This window comes from Tiliqua scincoides, chromosome 1 (assembly GCF_035046505.1).
Source record: "Tiliqua scincoides isolate rTilSci1 chromosome 1, rTilSci1.hap2, whole genome shotgun sequence".
Classification (NCBI taxonomy): Eukaryota; Metazoa; Chordata; class Lepidosauria; order Squamata; family Scincidae; genus Tiliqua; species Tiliqua scincoides.
In genome coordinates this window covers 201,221,953-201,243,393 of record NC_089821.1, presented here as the reverse complement: position 1 = coordinate 201,243,393, position 21,441 = coordinate 201,221,953, and the positions used below count along the sequence as shown (strand labels likewise).

Genomic DNA, 21,441 nt, shown 5'->3' with positions numbered 1-21,441 from the left:
CTGCATTGCTCAAAAGTAAGAAATGTTGCAATGCTGGCAATATTATGGTCAGGAAATAAAAAGGCTAGAAAGCCATGTCTTTTGGACCATTTGGACAAGGGGAAGCACAATCCTGACTTGGTACGCCTGCGGTACGGTACGCCTGCGCTGTATCCAGCACAAGTTTGGGGCCAAAAGCTGTGCAGTCCAAGGCAAAGGGAAGCCTTTCCCCTTACCCTGTGCCACGCTGCAGCGGCCCCAATGGGTCTACTTGGATCTTCACCACCTCAGGAGGTGGCACAGATCCAAGTAGAAGAGACTGCTCTGTGCCACCTGGGAACAGGGTTCAGGATCCAGCATAACTGCTGGGTCTTGGCTCCGCCTTCTGCTCCCCATTTGCCCTCCCCAACTGCCCTGGAATTCCATCACCCACCCTCTCCCTGCCTGGAATGCCTCCCTTCCGCCTCTTCCCCGCCCTCCCCACACAATCCCAGACCCCTGCACCAGTCAAGCTCAGCTGCCACAACTCACATGTCCTCTGGGGCCCGCGGTGGTGCAGAGATGCCGGCACACATTTGTGCGCTGACCTAACTCCCTCCAGAGTGGCGCAAAAGTGCTTTACAGCAATTTTGCAACACTCTTGGGCTGGCGCAAGGGACTTGTGCCGACCTAACCGAGGGCGCAATCCAAAGGGGGAGTGGGGCCGGCGGCGCAAATCCAACTTCCCCTTTGGATTGCACCCTCGGTTGCCGTGTAGGAATCCTTCAGACTAATCTCTATACACTCTAGCCAGAAATTTTGCAGTGAGAGGACTTAAGGGGAATAAGTGAAATAAAATCAACACAGAACAGCCAGAACTTTGCTACAGGCAGCGTAGCTCCTACTAGATTTAAAGTTATTTGACTACATTAAATATTGACTAAATGTAATTTAATTGTTCACATTTTACATAGATGTGCATGGGAATTGTAAGTTATATAAGTGTGGCTGAAAAGGTGCTGTGCTGAGTCTGCGTTGAAGAGAACCAGGTGCAGGGAAGGAAGAGGAAGAGGAAAGAAAGTGCTGGCTTCTCTGCACTGGTTGAGTAGCCCTAGGAGCCACACCCTTCTAGGGACAGCCCTGCCTGCTTGCTTCTTTTTTGTATATTATTATTATTATTATTATTATTATTATTATTATTATTATTATTATTATTATTGATTTATATCCTTTCTTTTTGCCCCATGGGCACACAAGGCGGCCTACAGCAATTAAAAATACAAAATTAACAATTAAAAACAATAATTAAAACAGTTTTCAAATGATTAAAAATCAAAAACAAACCCTGTGGATTCTAATATAAAAGAAGAAGGAAAGCCAGCCAGCCTGTCAACAGTTAAAAGCTTTTTGAAATAAAAAGGTCTTCAGTCCACGCCGAAATATTAGCAACGAGGGAGCAGTTCTCAATTCTAAGGGGAGGGTATTCCAAAGTTCGGGGGCCACCACCGAGAAGGCCCTCTTCCTGGCCGCCCCCCCTCTCACATCTCTTGGTGGCGGCACAGTCAGAAGGGCCCCCCCAGATGATCTAAGCATACGGGCAGGATTGTAGGGAAGTAGTCACTCATCAGTTAAAAAAAAATTCCCAAACATTCCAAAGGCTGCAATCCTATCCACACTTACCCGGGAGTAAGCTCCATTGACTTTCATTGTTAAAAGCATATACATAGTAATCAGTTTAAAATACAGATCTGTAACATTTTCCCAAGTGCAGTCACATACCATGGGAGCATCAAGTCTATTAAAAAAGAAATACACATTGAAATGAATAGGGACCCACCTGCAATTGGCTTAGGAGCCACCTAGTAAGTCCTGACCCACAGTTTGAGAAACATTGGTCTAGAAAATCACAATGTTATAGAATGGAACATTGGAGGTGCTCCTCCTCTTGTAACTCATGGTGAATAAAATAAACCTGTCAGAGAACAAGCTCAAGTGATTTTTGTGATTGTGATTTTTCAGCACAATACCTCACTAAGGCACACAGTCTTGAACAAAATCACTGTACAGAAAATGAATAGAGATAGGAAATGATTTTTCCCCCCCTCCCAGTGTCTAGTCCTGTTGAAAAGTTCCTTTGCTGCAAGCTTCTTGACCTGACCCTGCTTTGGGTTGTGGCTAGTGCAATGATTGCTAGGAGAACCAGGTTTTGGCTGATGTACCAGCTGGGTCCTTTCCTCTGTAAAACCAATCCTGGCCTCAGTCATTCATGGTAAAAACGCTTCCAAGCTGGCCTACTGTAATGCCTGACAATCTATAAGCCATATTTGTGGTGCATGGAGGCTGTACAAAGTTCCAAAGTTTTCCATGGACAAAGTTCCAAACAACACAGTCCTGGAATGTGCTGGAATCCCTAGCATGTACGCACTACTGAAACAGAGACGCCTGCGTTAGCTCGGTCATGTCGTGAGAATGGATGATGGCCGGATCCCAAAGGATCTCCTCTATGGAGAACTCGTGCAAGGAAAGTGCCCTACAGGTAGACCACAGCTGCGATACAAGGACATCTGCAAGAGGGATCTGAAGTTCCTTAGGAGTGGACCTCAACAAGTGGGAAACCCTGGCCTTTGAGCGGCCCGCTTGGAGGCAGGCTGTGCACCATGGCCTTTCCCAGTTTGAAGAGACACTTTGCCAACAGACTGAGGCAAAGAGGCAAAGAAGGAAAGCCCATAGCCAGGGAGCCAGACCAGGGACAGACTGCACTTGCTCCCAGTGTGGAAGGGATTGTCACTCCCGAATTGGCCTTTTCAGCCACACTAGACGCTGTTCCAGAACCACCTTTCAGAGCGCAATACCATAGTCTTTCAAGACTGAAGGTTGCTAACTAACAGGAGGCTGTACCAGAAATGCCAAGTAGTAATTAGGTTTATTCATGTTCCAAGTTCGCACAGGCCCTAGTATAACATCTATCTCAGGGTGGAAAAAAAAGTTGAGTTCCAGGAATATGCTCAGTCTTACCTTGCTGAACAAACAAATCTTCTTTTTGGCCACTAGGTGGCAACAAGAATGAAAACATTCAGAATATTACTTAAACCCCCTCCCCCTGTTTATTGAATGTACATGCTGTGGGGAACCAGCGCCATTCACATTTCCACATGGCATGCGCACATAGACCAGTATGGCACTTGCAAGGTTCCAGCAACTCTATCACTACTGCTGCACGGAATGCAGATATACTTACCTGCTCTTCCTGTAACTTGTGAAGCAGCTTTGAGTTTTTTATGTAGGAAACAGGAAGCAAGAAGCCAAACACAAACATACGAAGACACAAGGGGGGGGAGGATAAACAACTTGATCAGGAGAGACAGAAAACTAGATCAAGTGGCCTGCTGCTAAAGTGGTGGTACATTAAATGTTATAGAAATCTGAAAGCTGGAAGCAACTTTTAATCATCATCATTTAGTCCAAATTACAGCTTTAGAGTAGGGTCAGAAATCAAAACAAGCCTGACCAGATGCTTCTCTTTTTTCTTTTTAAATGCCCTGTGATGAGGTAATGATGGGGCTTCGGCTCTCTCCTCTTGCTGTTCATTCCATTGGCTGGCAACTCTCAGTTTCATCATGAGCATTTTTGTTACATTTAACTTTGTAGTTTTATCACATTTTTAACATTGTAGTAGGGGAAAAGCAATTATAAAAGGGGAACATTTTAATTATATCCCTGTCTTCTTTAAATGTTGGGTTTCTGTGGAGTTTACATTTCTTGTAAACTTTTCAGCGATTTCAGGATTGGGCAGGCTAGAAATTCAAGTAAATGACTTGATCCCAATGGGAGTTCCAGAGGGAACAGCCTTGAACTGACTTAAAAATGAAATGAAGCTTTCTTCATCTCAGTATCCATTTCAGCCATCTTGAATGTTACCTGGAAGGTCCCCAGAGAGGACCGAGTGACCTGAACCTCATATTTCTATGCTTTCGATAACATTCCAAGCCAAAATGTCTGCTTCTTCTCCATCGGGCGATGTGTGGACTAGTTGTGTGTTTTAGAACAGGCAACACTTCTTATTTCTCAGTGTTCCTCTCAGCAGCAGTGACAAGTTGTTTTTGGTACTATTTTCAGAACAGTTGACACATCACCATAACGCAATGTCAGTGCCCACCCTGTGACTTTATAACATCATCAGTCACATCATGTGACTTTCTATCACATCATCATATAGATTATAAGCTAATTCTAACTGGTAAGGGTCATGCAATAGTGCTGAAGTTAGCGCAAGCCAAGAGACTACCACAAAATTGCAGTAGTGGGAAAAACAGTGATAACTGCTTAACCCACAGAATTAAGATGGCCTTCCATTGCACTCTTAAAGCAGTGCTCTGAATTCTGAGGAAAGAGAACTGAAAAAAGATCACATGAGAACTGTACTCTTATCAACGATCACTGGAAATTATGTAAATCATCCCGAACCTGTTTCAATGGATTTTACAGAAAATTTGTAAAGGAGTCTGCGCAATGTGCTTTTTTTCTTCACATTTGACATTTTGATTAAGAATGCAAAGCCAGTTGTCTTTTGATACAGTGCTTCTTTAAAATTCAACAGTGACACTCTGTATAGAGCAGTGTGGTATCGTTAATAGTACAGGACTTGGACTAGGAAGGTTTGGATTCAAAAAGGGCTTATTTGACCATTTTGAAGCTTAGCTAACACTTGCAACAATTGTGGCTGAATGAGAAATGGCCATAGATCAGTGATCGAGCACTTATTTTGCATGCTGAAGGCCCATGTTCATCACCTGTCATCACCAGGTGGGAAAGACCCCTGTCTAAAAACCTGGAGAGTCACTGACCATCAGCATTCACAGTACTGACCTAGACGAAACCATGGTCTGACTCGGAATAAACCTGTTTCCTGTGTTCACCAATTCTCAGTCTAACATATAAAGAACTGGTTGTTGTGAAGGTAATGTAGGAAAACCCCCATGTTCACTCCTTGCAAGGTTGGGTACAAGTGTCATTATTAACAATTATAAGGACATGCTCATTTGAAAGGAAGCCTTGAGAACAAAAAATGCACTGGGTGCAACTATAGCCAAATGGCAACCCACAACAAATTGACTCAGAAAAAAACAAGTATTTTAATTATCACAGACTGGAGACCCAACATGAACATGCTTCGAAGATGATTAGTGAAACAAACTTTCCATTGTTTGTATGAAAATAATTGCTAGTATGATTGCTGGCCTACACAGCACAATTGTCCAGCATAAATCTTGTTTGTTTGCTGTTAGCAGAGCAATGTATTCGATCCTGCATTCATGTCCATACAATTTTCTGACCAATTAATTTCTACTTAGCATCTTCTATTATCCAATATTTGTGTTTGTCTAGGGCAAAATAGTCAACAGGGGTCCTACAACATGAAATTTATCGTCCTTTTGACTGAATCCCCCATACAGGGGGTATGAATAGCCAGGTTCAGAGGAAGATAATACATATGAAGATAGAAGATGAACCCAAAGCCAGTTTCTAAGTAGGTAGGTGCCTTAGGTTAATAGTCGCCGGAAAAAGAAGCACAAAGCTGGTGATATAGTGTCATTTTTGACCAGCTGGTCATTCTGTATTTGACTGAGTCCCTGACACTTCTTTAGCATAGCTCTTTCTCCTCCTCAAAGGCTTGTATACAAATCCAGTCCTTTGAATGATGTCACAACCTGGGGTTGATTTGGCCTTACACACTTAGAAAATTGTCACTTGGTGGTCAAGGCAGTCAACTGAGCCATATTTCTCAAATCAAACAAGTTTCTTTTTGCACTGCAAGACAAGCTTCAGTTTAAATCTCGTTATTTATTTCTGTTCCAGAAAAAAGTGCATGAAGCCAGTGTACATCCAGCTGATGAATGATGGTTTAAGCAGGCCACTTAGCAGGTAAGTATTTGTAAAATAATGCATAACGCTTTAGACTTATTCCTCCTTTGCAGCAGAGACTGTGGATGTAAATACGTACCACAGTACTAGTTCATGATGGAGCCTGGATGAGGCCAAAGGGGGAAAAGAAGGTTGTAACTTAAATGTTCCTATTTACACAGATATAGATTTAAATTTCAGCTTAGGCGACATATAGGATTATCAAGAGGTTCCAATACGCATAAGCAAGCTGCTGCAAAAACCAACAACAACCTTGTGTAAGGGTAGATTTTGCCAAGGTCTTTCAATGACTGAAATTCTGCAGTCTTTCAGTGACTCTGCAATTTAAAAGAAGTAGTGGCACTTGGATGCAATGGCATCCCATCTTTTGTTATAATTTCTCACCCTCCTGTCCTTCTACTAAAGCCCTGCTCCCTTAATTGGCTATCAGGGCAGACCCCTCATAGCACCACTTTCCCAGGGGGATAAATATAACACATCTGCCTTGGTAGGCATTTGACAGGTGCCTGTGACATTTGGCAGCTGGTGTGGGAAAAGGTCAACCCTGCAGACAAGACTACTCGCCACTCATGTTGAAGAGAAGATGCGTTTGATGTGGATTTTCATGGCGTTTTCTTTCCTTTTAAGTTCTAATGTGAGGTTTTGGCTTATTTCTTTATATGTGCCCCATCTGGTTTTCCAGGAATTTGCTCCATCATCAGATTCTTTCTTCATATTACTTTCTTCTCTTCCAAAGCGGCTGCATGGACCAAGCCAAGTAATGGGCCTGTCAGAAAAGATATAGCCGTAAACACATTAGGACTGGAGTTGAAACATTTGCATCTTGTAAGGGTTGCTTCCTTCCCCAGACCCAGCTGAAAATGACTTATTCTGATGTTGCTTAATCCTGTTCTTTGCTCATCAGCATGCTCTAAACTGGATGATATAGGCCAATCTCGTTCAGAGTTGAATTTCACCTTCTTCAATAGAATCAGCTTAAATATGAACTAATAGGCAAAAGGGGACCATCTAAGTTACATTTTTTTGACCTTTTCCTGGTCAACTTTGCTGGAAACAAGGTAGGGTGAAAAAACGTCAGTAGTTGAAAAATAAGCTCAGTTCATGGCTGTTGGATTTATGGCCACTCTCTGCCACCCTTTTATTCGCTTTAGCTATACGGTCCAAAGAGGGTTGTAGGGCAGCCAATATGCAATGCAGTTTTCAGTTATTGTTGAGTGCTCCTTCCCTGATTGTTTTCAAGTTCCTTTCCCTGTATCACCCTTTCCTCAAACTAGATAATACCATGAGAATAGTTATGCTAGGTTAGACCAAAGGTTATTCTCATCTAAACACCCACTGGTGGTTTGCAACCTGATTTTTGGAGATTCACCAAAGGGTGATGGAAAGATCAGAAAAATAAATTGTTCAAGTCCTGAGGATATTAAAAAATCAGATACTTTTCCAGATTGCAAGCATGTGTAGATATTGTTTGAGTATCTTTTTTCTGCTTATTATTACTTATAAATAATTACTTTCTAGATCTCCTTTTCTGTAAAGTCTGGCAAACCTAGGTGGGTTCTGATAGAGTGTCATTTTAAAAAGTGGGTCCCGGTGCTAAAAAGTTTGGGAGTCACTGCTCTAGCACATCTTGTCCTATGAAAACTCGGAAGCAGGACAAGATAATGGCAGCAATCTCTGCTTTAAACTGACTTCCCATTTGCAGACCAGTTGTTCATGTGAAGAGGGGCTGTAACTTGAAGTATGGCAAATGTTTTGCATTCTGAAGGTCTCAGGTTCAATCCCTGACATCTCCAGGCATGAATGGAGAATACTTTGGCTGCCCAATCCTATCCCCTGCCATGTTATAGCATGCAGCTGCACCAACAGAGGCTGCAATGCATGCTATGGAGGGGGCAATTGGACAGTCTGCAGGAGGTAAGTAAAAATATTTTACTATCTAAAATAAATGTATTTACCTTATAGCTGGCACAAGTATGAGGAGAGCCAGAGGGCAGAGTAAGCAGAAAAATGGGGGATAGGATCCAGTGTACATGACTGCCATGAATCCAACCCCCCAACACACCCCCAGTTCCTCGCCCAATGTGCCCATTATCCCCCCTCCCTGCCCATTACTTGCACCTAGTGCCAACTTAGGGCCCAATCCTATCCAATTTTCCAGTGCCGGTGCAGCAGTGCCAATGGGGTGTGCACTGCATCCTGTGGTAAGGAAGCAGTCACAGAAGCCTCCTCAAAGTATGGGAACATTTATTCCCATACCTGAGGCTGCATTGCAGTTTCACCGGTGCTGGAAAGTTGGATAGGATTGGACCCCTACTGGCATCTGTGGAGCCTCCTGGAACTGTATTCATACCTTTTGCCCCATTGGGACTGGGTTCTGAATGATGGAGACCTTCCATCAGCCAGCACTGGCGACAGTGAGCAAGATGGTCTGTCTCAGTCTAAAGCACCTTGATATGCAGAACCAAGACCTTACAATTATTTTAGATAAAAACATTCATATCTTCTGGTATGAAATCCCTTTCATCTTTCTTCCTTGACTTTTTGCTCCTATTATTTTGTAGTTCTGTGGAAACATAGAAAAATTCTGCTCTCTTAAGCATGTATTGTAAAATTCCCATTCAGACAGAAAAGAAAGTGGATTTTCCTGAGATTATGCAGCACCAGGGCCAGCAAGGTGGGCAGGAAAAGGGGAAATTGCGCTCCAAAGATAAAAAGGCCATTTATCCTCATCCTACTACAAAGAGCATGACAGACAAAGGATGTACAGTTAGGTGTCTCCCACTCTTCTTGTACAGGGTAGAGAAATTAACAATTGATGTTCTTTGGGCCTGGTTAGAATAGTAACCCCAATAGGTAATGTTCTATTTGCCTACATTTTGGGATGGAGTTAAAGCAGGCTCGTTGCCAAAATGTGCCCACTGGCCTTCAAAGAAAGGGAATGTGGGTAGCTTGAAAGCAGAATGTTTATGATGGATCTGAGACAAAAATGTCCAGGCTTACTGCCATGGTGGGGGTGTAGGGGGAGCTTGCAAGTTCTTTATTTATAAGAGCAGTGAGCTTGTTCATGACTAGTGCTGTGATGTGCAAGTTAGAGAACTCCATGTTTTGGATTTGGAACTCGGCTCCGAGCTCCAAACAGGTGCCCCCTTCTCCTCATTAGCTGTTGAAACGAGTACTTTCCCTGTTGCCAGCTTGCTTGCTAATGATTGCACGGAGGCACTCTGAAAGTACAGATTTCTTCCATTTTTCAAGACAAGACAGTAATCCTGTGGTATTTTCCATGGAAATACCAGGGGAAGAGCGCTTTCCGGAGGAATTTCCATCCTTAATCCAAGGACAAGAGTATGGCTTTGAATATTTAACAGTACAGATGATAATATCCATGCCAGCTGGAGTGTTTGGCATGGGATTATGTTAATCCAAGAATTTACGTTTCAAGAGTCTGGAACTGATACAAAACAGATTTGTTCATTGTTATTAGCACTTTGTTTGCCATTCCTGACAACCTGAAAGGGTTGGAGAGTAGGGACGAAAAGGCTGACTTGATTGTACACTCAGCAGACTTTAAGGATGTTGTTTTCTCCAGCTGTTTGGTAGAGCCACTGGGGCTGTGCCTCGAGGTTTACTTTACACCACACCTTTCTCTTTGATGCACACAAAAGCCCTCTGAGCCCACAAACTTTTTCACTTAAAAAAAGGAATCTGAAAAGACCCCGGGAGTCTGCCCACTTCATACCACCGAGAAGGAATGATTTATGAAAACACTTGCATGAACTATTGGGCAGTATAAAGTTGTTAGTTAATAAAGAACCTCCTGACAGTTGGAAATTGTTCCCTCATGCTGAAGAAATGTGAAAACTGTACATTGTGGCACATCCTTTCCCAACCCCCCTTGGTGTCTTGGAAACTCATGAAACAAACACAAACTTTCTCCTCTCTTTCTTGATTGCCCAGAAATATTGTCATTTTTTCTCTCCAGCACAGGAACTCCAGAAAGTATTTTCAAATTAGCATTGGTGGCTTCTAGCAGGTAGTGTGCAAAAAACACTTTGCAAGCAGCTTCATAGAAACCACAAAGAAAGCAAGTTTCTTACAGTGCTCAGTATAATGATTTCATAATCTTGAATTAATTTAATTTAATTAATTTAATTTAACTCCTATTGATAGGGTGAATACAACTAGAGATGATTTATAGACTTCCAAGAAGACTTCGAACATGACAAAGTTGTCCGTGTTATAGATTTGTGCAAGTCATTTGTGACTGCATGTTTTGGTGGCCTTGGTGTGAGAACATTGTTCATGTGTTAGCTGCTTAAGCCTTGTAGTACCACAATCACATTTTCTTTTTTCTTTTCTCTTTTAAATACCTCTGTTTCTTCAAAAGGATCCAAAGCAGATAATGATGAAAAAGTAAAACAATGGAACAAATAATCAACAGTACAATTGACAATGGCAGCACCCATTTTTCACCACTGAGAATGAGCTGTCAGCTGCATCTAGGACAGTGGTTCTCAAACTGTGGGATGGGACCCACTTGGTGGGTCGCAATCCAATTTCTGGTGGGTCATGAGAAGCTGACGGCAGCCATCTTGGAAGATGGCAAAAGACCTAGGCGGCGCCATTTTGGAAGTGAGCAAAGCCTGGGCATTGCCATTTAAGCTTCCCGGCATTGAGACGTAACTCAGAGTAGCTTGCACATGTGCAAAGAAAGCAGTGTGCCGCTTTTCCCCAGAAAGCGTGCTGCTGCCTTCCAGCTGGACCTCCCTCTGTACTTGGAGGCTTCCCTCAGGGGGTCCAATTGCGGAGTGCAGGCTTGGATTGCAGCAAAGAAGGACCGGGAGAGACGTGGATGAGCCAGCCAGGCTTCTCCCCACCAACCTTTGTTAGTTTGGCTGCCTTGACGGGATGGGCTGCCTTGGGGTTGCAAGACAGAGCAGCTCCCCCCCTGCAGCTGGACTGGGCTGGAGAGTGTAGGCGGAGACCTGAACACAGGGCTTGGGTGAGTAGAGGCAGACCCGCGTGATCTCCCCTCTTGTGAACCTGCCTTGAAAGCAGCATCACCACCACCACCACCCCACTGCCGTTCTCGTCCTCTGCGTCACAACCTCTCTCCCTCTCTGAAATCGCCTGGAAGCCGCAATCCTTTCCTGCCCTGACAAGCATGTCCTCTCTTTATATCTTTGCTGGGGTGAGGGGGGATCCCTGGTTGCCTGGCTGCCAAGAGAGCAGCCAGGAGGGGGGAGGAGGGGGGCAAGCCTGGCATGTGGGGGGCACCCAGGGAGAGTGCTGCTCCCCCAGCCGCTTCTCTGATGTGCACCCTTCCCCTCTTCTTACTTCTCTCTTAGGCTGCAATTCTGTCTACTCTTACCTGGGAGTAAGCCCCATTGCCAATAATAGGAGTCAATTCTGAGTAGATGTGCTTGGGCTTGGGGGAGATGAGGGGAAGCGCCCCTGCTTATCTTCCTTCTGAGGGGGATACTACTTTTTTATTTCCTTTATTTACAAAAACTCAAGCTACTTCTTGTATTGAGGTGCATGAGTAGGGTGCACTTGTTTCCGGCTAATGCTATGCACAGTATCAATAGCCACACCAATGTTTGTTAATTTCAAATGCAATACAAGAAGTAGCATGAGATTTTGTAAATAAAGATAGAAATAAAAACTAGTAAATAAATACACAAATATTTTGTTCCAGATGTTTCATTTTTTGCTTGATAGCAATGATAGCAAGGGCAGGGAGAATTGGAAGAAGCTTCTGAGCTGGAATACTATCTCTTGTCATTTACAGTTTGAGTTTCTAGGCAGGAACTGCTTGATGACCTCACTTCCGACTCTGACATCACAGTGATGTCACTTCCTGTTTGATGATGTCACTTCTGTCTATGACATCACTTCCAGGTTGCTGACATCACTTCCAGTGGGTCCCAGACAGATTGTCACTCTCAGAAGTGGGTCCTGGGCTAAAAAGGCTGAGAACCACTGGTCTAGGAACATGCTGGCCCAGCTTTTACTGGTGTGCCAGTTGCACCCTTTTCTGAAGAAAGTTGAACTGGCCTCGTTGATCCACTCCCTCCTTATATCCCATCTGAATTATTGCAACATGATTTGCTTGGGACTGCCCTTAAAACAGCTTTGGAAGCTTCAGCTTGTCCAGAATACTGTAGTCTGGGTCCTCTCTTGGTCCTGGTAGTTTGACTGTATTCTTCCTGTGCTTTTCCATCTGCACTGGCTACCAGTATTTTTCCATGTTCAATTCAAGGTGGTGGCTGTTACCTTTAAAGCACTACTTGGCTTGGACCTGGAGGGTGGAAGGGCTGCCTTCTTTGATGTGAACTTGCTCATGTACTGCTTTCATTAACATAGGCCCTGTTTGGAGTTCCACGAATGAAATGAGGAATGCTTGGCAGAAACACTGAGCAGGGTCTTCTTTGGTTGCACCCAAGTCACGGAATTCTCTTCCCTGTAAGATCTGGACAGGCCATAATTGCTGAAGATGCAGCTGTTCTAGATGACATTCTGTTTTTATGTATTTCATTTGGTCTGCACTAAGTGGATTTTGATTTGGTAACGGCTTTAATTATTGTAATTGTTGATCTGTTTGTTTATAATGGCATCATAAGCTACCTTGGTGATTCCTATGAGGGTACAGGGTGGTGATAATATTTTAAAAATAAAAATAAAATAAATAATAAGTCTGAACCAAAAGTCTGGATCATTTGCTACAACTCTGACTTCCACACTGGACTGAGAGGCATTCCATATTCTGAGGCTGTGTGGCCAACAAAAACAAATATAAATTATAATAATTAATTGCTATTTGGGGGGGTTGTTCTATTGTTTATATGTCCCCTGTAAATTGGCTTAAATGTGTGTGTGTATGAGAGAGAGAGAGAGAGAGAGAGAGAGAGAGAGAGAGAATGAATGAATGAATGAATGAATGAATGAATGTGTATGAATGTGCGCACCTGTGTCCATGTCTGGGTCTGTAATAAATTAGTACATACATAGATGAAATTTTGACAATACCACTTTTAGGGCCCAATCCTATCCAGCCTTCCAGCACTAATGCACCAACAACGCAGTTCCTTTTTGAGGCAGTCTCTGAGACTGCCCCTCACCTCAGGATGCAACACACGCTCACCACTGCAGTGTTGGATAGGGTTGGGTCCTTAGTTGTCACAGTCCTTTGATTCACCTGCCCTACTCTAATGATCCTGTCCAGATGATGCTTCCCCACATTAGCAGCCCAGTGCTGTGCAACCAAACAAGGAACAGTGGGAAGTGTCCCAGAGGAAAAACAGACATCTGTTTCTTCAGGGACACCATGAGAAACCCATCAACTGCATGAAATGCACTGTTGCACTGGTTCTGCACGAGTCTCTTGCGTGTGGATTGGTAGGGCCCATCCTGACACATCTTAACATCTCGACTGAATACAGGGAGAGCTGAGAAACAGGTATGCAGCCCTGTTAATGATGCTGATGGCTCATTATTTCGATATCATTTATAATGTTCCTTATAGCCTCCTAAAGCCCACTGGTATGAAAATAATCTGGGATTTATTTGTGGTGGAAAAACACATCAAATGAAAGAAGCCATTATGTTCCTGTTCCTGTTGCTTTTTGCTTTTCTTTTTTTTCCAGAATGTCACATATTTATAGCCGCTTTGACATCCTCATGACCATGTATAATTCTCTTCAACAACTGTTTATACTACTGATTTTATAGACAACTGATTTAATTTTGTATGAGACCATGCAAGCTAATGTTTAGTGGGTAATTATAATGTCAATTTCTTGGTAGTGTTTCCTTTTATATACATTTCACAGTTCTTCTTAAGCTGCAATCCCACACTTGTCTGGGAGCAAGTCCTGTTAAGCTCAATGGAGCTCACTTCTACGTAGGCATGCATAGGTTACATGTATAAATAACAGTGGTTTGAGGGTAGCGATCCAACCAGGGACCTGTAGGTGCCGTGAGTTCAGCACTTCTGGGTTTCCTTGCTTCCAAATGCCACATGTGTGTGAGTAAAAAACACTTTTTTGCTCACATGCATTCAGTGGTAGTGGTGGTGGTGGTGGCTGCAGCAGCAAAACCTGGAAATGCCATAATAATGGCATCTAGGAGTCCCTCTGCAACTTCCTGCGCAGTGATGTGACTGCACCAATGTGTTGCCCTCTGAATCCCGTGATGGAGTTTCGGTACCCAGAAACCTCCTTGAGTAAGGCAACATTTGTACCCTTGTCCCATGGTAAGCCTGTGCTGGTCCACTGGGTCTACTTGGACCTGCACCAGCTACATTGCTGGCACAAGTCCACATGGACCTGAGTTAGGGATTGAAGCCAGGAAGGGAGATAGGTTATTGATGTGTGCTGCTGCTGCCGCTGATACTGCCCATTTCCTGGCCCCAATCCACCATCCTCCCCACCCTATCTCCTCCCCGTTTCTCTCCCCCACCCCATTCCATCCCTCTCAGCCTCCCTCCAAACCCCTGCACAAACTTACCAGTGCTAGCGGGTGTCCCTAATTCACTGGTGTACAGACCTGGCTGCTGGCAGCCAGGCCGCAGTAAATGGCTTATAACCTTTTGCAGTAGCCATAAAGGGCCATACCCTGCTGGAATAAGCATTCTCATGGCACAAAGCGCACATAGGATTGCAAAGCAAATTCCACTGGTTTCAGTGCAGTGGCGTCACTAGGGATTGTGTCACCCAGTGCGGGAGGCCAGTGCGTCTCCCCATGCAATGGGCAGGGCAATTCCCCAGGTGGTGGGCGTGGTGATGTACCATCACCCCACTCCCACTGGTTTTTTGGCTGTACCTTTTGATAGAACAAAGATATTTCAATACAGTTTGTTTCATTGCATTCTGCATGAAATTACACATTGATTAATATATAACATGATGGTACTATTCCTCCAAACTGATTTTAGTGATTTTGGTCACTAGTGGTGTCATCCCCCCCAGGGTGTCAACTTACTAACACCTTATTGCAGCAGTTCTCAAACTTTTAGCACTGGGACCCACTTTTTAGAATGACAATCTGTCCAGGATCCACCGGAAGTGACGTCATGGCCGGAAGTGACATCATAAAGTAAATTAAAATAATTAAATTAAAGTAAAACAAATAATTAAATAAGGGAAAGCCAGCCCTGTTCTACCAAGCGAATTTTCTCTGTAGCCTGCCTTCAATAACACCCCCCCCCAATAAAAAAAGAATCAGTAAGATTTTCACCCCTACCCAGTACCCAGTTCAATTTAAGTTCTTATATTTCAAGCATATCACTATCAGGACCCACCTGGCTTTACAAGTCTAAAATAGAAAAAAAAATTCACCTTACCATGTTAAACCTCTTTTTCATTCTTTTTATGGGGGGGGGGCTGCCTTCTGGAGCATTTGTTGAGCTCCAGTTCCATCAGATCGGGACTATTCTGGTGGCCTCACATTTCCCTTTGCCTGACCTGCCCAGGAGCCGAGGCACGTTTGCTTACTCATGAGTAAACGCAACCATGTGGCTTAGTTTCACTTTCCATAGGGCTCGATACATTTGCCAGCTTGGAGGGAGGGACCTCCTTCTCAGGTGTTTTTTGGGGGCTTCATTCATTGGAGCAGGACCATTCTGGTGTCATTGGATTTCCTCTTGGCCTGCCCTTTCTGGTGGACTAAGACAAGTTTGCCTACTCGCTAGTAAACGGGTGGTATGGCTCAGTTTTACTTTCCATAGGGCTCCATGCATTTTTTGTTTTCTGGTTTTTTGCCAATAACTTTTAATAGAAAGGAGATATTTCACTCTGGGTTTTTTTATTGCATTCTGCTGGAATTTCCGCATCCAACAGTATATAACATGATGGTATTATTCCTAACCACCACAATTTTAGCACATAACCTCCCCAGTGTGTTTCACCCCCCTGGGCGTCACCTGGTGCGGCCTGCACCACCCGCACCTCCCTAATGACGCCACTGTTTCAGTGAAACTTACTCCTAAGAACAAATGTATAACTTTGCAACTCTAGTAATCGTATGATGCACTCTAAGAGGCCTGAGCCCTTCTGTTTCCAATTATCTGTCCAAGAGATGTCCTGCAGACAGCATTTTATTGGGAGTTGGTCATCAGCTGTATAGGGCTAAGGGGCAGCCTGTGGTCCATATGTGAGCTGCTTCTTTTCCTTTCCAACCCCCAACTGTTACTGTAAGGTCTTTAGAACTCAAGCTGGAAAAAATCTGGCACTTCATTTCCAAATCACAGTTGATGATATATTATTTCCATGTTGGGCAGAAGTCTAGATTACAAGGAAATACTTTGTTCCAGAGGAATTTAGTATTTCCACATTCGTTTGAAAGGATCAGCACTTAAGAAGAAGATGTAGGTGTGCTCTACATCCCCCTCCCATTGACTTCTTAAAAAGAATAGCAAAGGAATGCAATTTTGTGGCAAGGAACAAAAACAGACATTTGAGGCAGCAAAAAAATTCATAATAGATTTTTGTGTGTGTTTAGTAAGGGAAAAATATGCAATATTCTGATCATTACCTACAGTCCAGAACTGATGTGGAAAAGCACTTTTTCCTGCATAAGAATTAATCAAATGAGAAATCAGATGTCATCCAACATAAAGAGATTTTTGTAGCAAGTGTGGTTAGAAAATGATGCACATCTAAAATGTAGCTTGCATTTGGATTGATGTGGTGTCAAACCATGCCACTGCTTTTATTTCTTATTCATCCTTTCTGTACGTTCCAATGTTCCAGAAGAAATAACTCTTACTGTCTCTTTTGCAATCAAACAAGCGTGCTTCTTTATTGTGGGGCAGAATACAACTAAGCTAGAAGCTAAAAGAACCAAGAAAGAAAAGTCTAAGGGTAGAGTTCCTCCAGCCCATTACACACGATTCTAAGGTTTATCTCTTTAGTGGTCCTGTTATTATGATCCTTGTAACAACCTGAGGTATATGTTTAATCTGCCCATTTTACACAGAGGGTAGTCGGGCTGGGAGCTTGAAGGACTTGCTCAAGTCAGCTTGGCATAGTAGGTCCAAAACTGAGCTATATTTCAGATCAAGGCCTCTTAGGTACAGATCTAACACTCTCTCACCACTAGCACATTGGTTGTTATTGGGAATATATATACCTAGCTTCCTACTTTTTCAAATAGCCTCCCCTACAAGCTATACATTCTGAACAATTGTGTTTCAATTGTGCTGTATCCTAAGCAGTGCTGCCAACCAGATTTCACTAGTGATGTGCTGGGCCTCCCATAGTACTTCCTGTCTCCCCATTGTGCTCTAGGCACTACTGTTGCAGCTGGTACTGAGGGTTCAGGGATTGCTCAGCAGGTGATCTCACAGTCAGTGACCCACCTGGCCAGACTCTGATACGTTGATCCTAAATATACTCAATCCTGAATAAATCTCAATGGGACCAAGTCATAACAAACTTTCTTAGTCATGACTTACTAAACCTAATATACATCTTATGGCTTTTAAGCACTAAACTATTGACTATATGACCCAAGACCAGATACCATATCTCCAAGTTCACGTCATACATGAAAAGCATTACATAAAGGCTGCATAGTGTTTGTGGATAGATAAGAGTCCTATGGCTACATCTTCTTTTCCGGTATCTCCACTAACATTTCTAAAGCCAATAGCGCTACTTCAGTTAAACCAGGTTAAATGGGTTCAAGGCTTTCATGCAGAGACTATTAAAACAATAGGGACAATCTTTAAAAATCACTGCTCTTGTCTTAGACTATCCCAATGACTAAGAAGTGATAATTTCATCAAGCAGACTTCCTTCTATCTGAAGAAGTTCTTTAATCTTCTCTGTGCTCCCTTGATCCTCTTTGTTACTCATGCAAATGTGGTTAGAGATTATCTGGTGTGCTCCCTGGGGCATTTGGTGGGCCGCTGTGAGATACAGGAAGCTGGACTAGATGGGCCTATGGCCTGATCCAGTGGGGCTGTTCTTATGATCTTCTGTATAACTACTTTCTTTTTAAATAAAGCAAACTTGATCTGTTTACAAAGTATTGTATTCCCTTACAACACAGAATACCATAATTAAATAATTACAAATTAATGCATTCAGTGAATGGTGTAATTCTATTTTATGAAAATCCTTTGCTCCATAGCGACCACCTATAGAGATCACTGGTAACAAAATCATCAAATTAACAGCACAGTACTATACTTGAGTAACGCTGGTGCAGTAACTGATGCTTAGGTGTTGCAAAAGTGCTGCAAGTGCTTTTCAACACTCTGGGAGTAAAGAGCACCAGCAGGAAGGCCAGCACCATCCCACTAGTGCTGGATCCAGATATTTCTTTACTCAGCGTGTGGCTGGTCTGTGGAACTCCTTGCCACAGGATGTGGTGCTGGCGTCTAGCCTAGACGCCTTTAAAAGGGGATTGTACAAGTTTCTGGAGGAAAAATCCATTATGGGGTACAAGCCATGATGTGTATGCGCAACCTCCTGATTTTAGAAATGGGTTATGTCAGAATGCCAGATGCAAGGGAGGACACCAGAATGAGGTCTCTTGTTATCTGGTGTGCTCCCTGGGGCATTTGGTGGGCCGCTGTGAGATACAGGAAGCTGGACTAGATGGGCCTATGGCCTGATCCAGTGGGGCTGTTCTTATGTTCTTATGAGTGCCCAAATGGAGCAGGGAAGCTCCCACCATACAGCGCAGGGGTAGAGGGAGAATGGGGAGGGGGCAGGGAAGGTGTGTAATTGGGTAGAGACAGGGGCAGGTCAGGCCCAGAAGGGGGTGGGATCAGCTGTGCTGGCACGCACCAAATCCTATTCCCCCTCTCAGGTCTGAAAGCCCAATATGAGCGTCAGCTATTTCACAGGTGCAGATACGAATAACCCAATTACACAGACTGGGGAGTTACCCAGGGCATGGGGACAAATGTCTAGATCAGGGATGTCCAAAGTTTTTGGCAGGAGGGTCACATCATCTCTCTGACACTGTGTCGGGGGTGAGGGGAAAAATAATTAATGTACATTTAAAATTTGAACAAATTTACATAAATTAATATACTAGAGGTGGAACTTATATGAATGAATGAAGGTCTTGCAATAGCTCAAGGCCTATAAAAGGCCTTGAACAAAGCAAGGCTGTCCTTTTCTTTGCTGCTGCTACTGCATCACAGACGTGAAACAGCAAGCCGTGGAGGGAGCCCTCATCCCACAGCTAACCCGAAAGGTCAAACAGTCGCCCTCACGCTGAGAGCAGCTGTGTTGGACCAGTGCGGGCTTCAGCGAGTTTCATTGGAGACTGGGGTCTCCCTAAGGGCCACACTGGGAGTCCTCGAGGGCTGCAAGTGGCCCCAGGGCCAGGGTTTGGACACCTCTGGTCTAGATTAAGGATTTCTCCCCCCCCACCCCACATCAAAAGCAGCTTTGTATAACTAGTTCAAAGCTGCAATGCATTCTATTTATGCATATTGGGGTTTATTATTTGATGCAGCTTTACTAATAATTACACTCTCCATGGTTCCAAAGTTTTGAAGGGATAGAAATTTCTAGCCCTGTGCATGCCAGAGCCCCCACTCTCGCCAAGTACAGGATTTGTCTTTGTAGACAAGCACTATTTCCAGGGAGAGCAGGGAATGGGGTTATGGAGTTTGCTGTTGTCGGGAGCTGAGGAGAATGCCAGCTCATTCCCTAAGAGAATTAGAGCCACTCCTGCATGTAGATAACAAATCATACTGCTCAGTTAAACAGTCAGTGTGATGCAGCTGAGAAATGCATGCATGATCTGGATCTAAATGACAATCAACAGACATTTCCCAGACTTGAGAAATTGAGTTTGTTGTGGAAATTCTATGAACAGTTGCCTCTTGCTTATCTAGTTACCATGGGTGTATCAATAAGGAGCCACTGATGATATGAGTTTCCTTTTTCTCTGATTCAGGATGTCAAGAATTTATTCATGTAGTTTAGACCTCCACCCTGATCTTCATCCTACGCCTGCCTTAAAAAAGTTTCTTAGAAGGGAATTCTAAGTATTGCAATGAAGTCACCAAATGATTCTGGGTCCTCCCACCTTTCTATTGTTTCTCCTTTGCATTTTCCTTAGTTATTTGTCATCTTGGACAATTCCCCCCCCCCCAATTTATTTATTGGCTGCCTTTATATCCCAATTATTGATCATGAAGGCAATTTATAATTTCACAAAAAATAGCCACCATATAGCAATGTCCAATCACAAAACAACAAAACAAATTAATATGTTTTGCTTAAACCTGAGTAACAGCCAATGTAAAGGTCCAAAGATGATGTGTTGTGTGAACCCACACAGGATTTGAAACGTAGTAAAATGGCTGCGTGCCAAACCCAGAGGTCTTGCACAGCCTTGCCCTGCCATGATCTTTTCAACACATCATTTACTGCAGGATTTCTCCCTTGGCCTGTCTTTGGCAGTGGCCCACGTGCTGAATCCAACCAACTGAATCTGGGGTGGAAAGCTTCTTTAGCCCCCGGTCCCTCAGGCAACACAACTTTGGCTTGTCACTCTCCAGTCAGACACTTGCAGCACGAAAATCATCACATTATTTACACTAAGCTACAAATGCAATAATACACCCATAAAAATGAGTGTCTGTTTTCCTATAGAAACTGGGCCCTCAACATTCAATATTGCATTCGTTTATATGCAAAAAAGAGTATTAACTGTAATATATGTGCCTATTTCTCCATGAAACCAAGAACACACATTCATAGACCAAGGAAAAGAGAAAGTCCAAATTGTTCCTCCCGTGAAGCTTTTCTTTCCTTTTTCAGCATTGCTGGTTTCAAATACTATCCGGCAATTTCTTGGTATCTGTTTTCTGAGCACACAGCATAGTTGTATCACATCCAAGTCAGAGCTTGCATGTGGTTGGCAAGGTAGGGAGGTGGTTGGGAGACAAAGGTCTCACAGCTTCATGACTAACCACCTCTGAATGGAATGGCAAAGTATGAAAGTGACAGAGAACATAATCTTATGCATGTCTACTCACAAGTCAGTCCCATTATAGTCATGGGGCTTTCTCCCAGGAGTGTGTGGATAGGATTGCAGCAAGAGTGTTTAAACAGTTTTAAACAAGTCTTCAGTTTTTATAACCTCAGTTTTTTCATTCATTCCTCAGAGTGGAGGGTGATCTATAAATATTTAGGATTCAATCCTTCCTCCCTCCCCCACTGGTGCAACTGTGCCAAAAAGGAGCATGCTGTATGGGGGGGGGGGATTGGAAAACTTTGGAGGGAAAAAGAGATTTAAATCCACTTACCCCTCCATAAACCTCCTGCTCTGCAATGGGTATCTTCAGACGTGTGCCAACTCTGTAGCTAGCGCAAGTCTGAGGAGTCAAAGGAGGCAGGGAGGCTGCTGACAGAGGGCGTAGAATCTGGATCCAATCCCTTCTGCAGCCTCTCTGTTCCCGTTCCTCCCCCTCCCCGCCTAGTTTTGCCCCTCCCTGCTCCGTTTGCTGCTCCCTGCCTCTGTGTTATAGCTGTCAGGTGGCTGCTGCGGGATCCAGCAATAGGAGAGTGTTGCAGTTCTCCCAAAATGGCC

The 21,441-nt window shown here is 43.6% G+C and overlaps 1 long non-coding RNA gene across 1 annotated transcript in view; it reads right to left on the bottom strand.

The window, feature by feature from the left end:
- The window catches only part of LOC136636201 (uncharacterized), a 46,952-nt gene extending 25,720 nt beyond the window's left edge, over nt 1-21,232 (bottom strand). Inside the window, exon 1 of the long non-coding RNA XR_010793506.1 lies at nt 21,158-21,232. This is a non-coding gene — a long non-coding RNA (uncharacterized lncRNA). The remainder of the gene's footprint in view (nt 1-21,157) is intronic.
- Nucleotides 21,233-21,441: the final 209 nt, after the last annotated feature.